This window comes from Arachis ipaensis, chromosome B08, assembly GCF_000816755.2.
Source record: "Arachis ipaensis cultivar K30076 chromosome B08, Araip1.1, whole genome shotgun sequence".
Taxonomy (NCBI): Eukaryota; Viridiplantae; Streptophyta; class Magnoliopsida; order Fabales; family Fabaceae; genus Arachis; species Arachis ipaensis.
In genome coordinates, this window is record NC_029792.2 from 5,000,887 (window position 1) to 5,001,441 (window position 555).

The window sequence follows — 555 nt, forward strand, 5'->3', positions numbered from 1 at the left end:
ATGACTTTCTTCTTATCTTCATTGGCAGTATTATATTAAATCATTGATAGACACGGTTCTCATATATATGCATGCTTCCAAATACATTTCAATTATGATCGAGCTTAATTATTCATTTTATTAATTATATATTTGTACTTTAATTCACCATGTAATGTTCATTTGTGATACTTGGCAAACTTATGAACCTTGGATAAGTCTTCATATAAAGCTGAATTGATTTATTTAATTTTAATACTGATAGTGCTTCATCACTTGCTAATGTGCATCTAAAAAAAATGGCAGATTCCAATTAATATTCCCTCGCAGAGTGCAAGGTGTATGTGTTATGTTATATATGTATAGGAAATTGCGTAAAGTTGTTGCATACTACTACGTTGTTGCTCCACTTTGGAATTTCGAGTTAGCGGGTCTTATTGTGATTTGTGGAACCAATAGTGTATATTAATTTAGAGCCAGATTTGAAGCCTAGATTTTGCTCCTCTTTTGGAAGATTTAAATCTTTCTGTCTCTTGCTCTAAGCGTAATAAACAATTTAAAGGAAAAGAAGCCATT